The following is a 217-nucleotide window of genomic DNA, read 5'->3' as shown; positions in this document are numbered from 1 at the left end:
TTTAAAATTTAAAATAGATATAAAAAAACCAACAAAAAAATTAATTATATAAAAAGAAAAATTTTTTTATAATATAGAATATAATAATATTTTAAAATAGATATTAGACATTCGGGAATACATATCCATAAAACATATACATATCATATAAATAAAAATTTAAACGTAAAAACAAGAGACATACAGAATACAACAACAAAACCAACACTTTTTTTTT

General features: G+C 15.7%; 1 protein-coding gene across 1 annotated transcript in view; it reads right to left on the bottom strand.

The window, feature by feature from the left end:
- Positions 1-217, bottom strand: part of LOC119586163 — a gene marked incomplete in the record, with an annotated part of 17569 nt that overhangs the window by 7541 nt on the left and 9811 nt on the right.

Source organism: Penaeus monodon, chromosome 21, assembly GCF_015228065.2.
Source record: "Penaeus monodon isolate SGIC_2016 chromosome 21, NSTDA_Pmon_1, whole genome shotgun sequence".
NCBI classification, from domain to species: domain Eukaryota; kingdom Metazoa; phylum Arthropoda; class Malacostraca; order Decapoda; family Penaeidae; genus Penaeus; species Penaeus monodon.
Note: the sequence above shows the minus strand (reverse complement) of the source record. Positions and strands in the feature narration are given on the sequence as shown.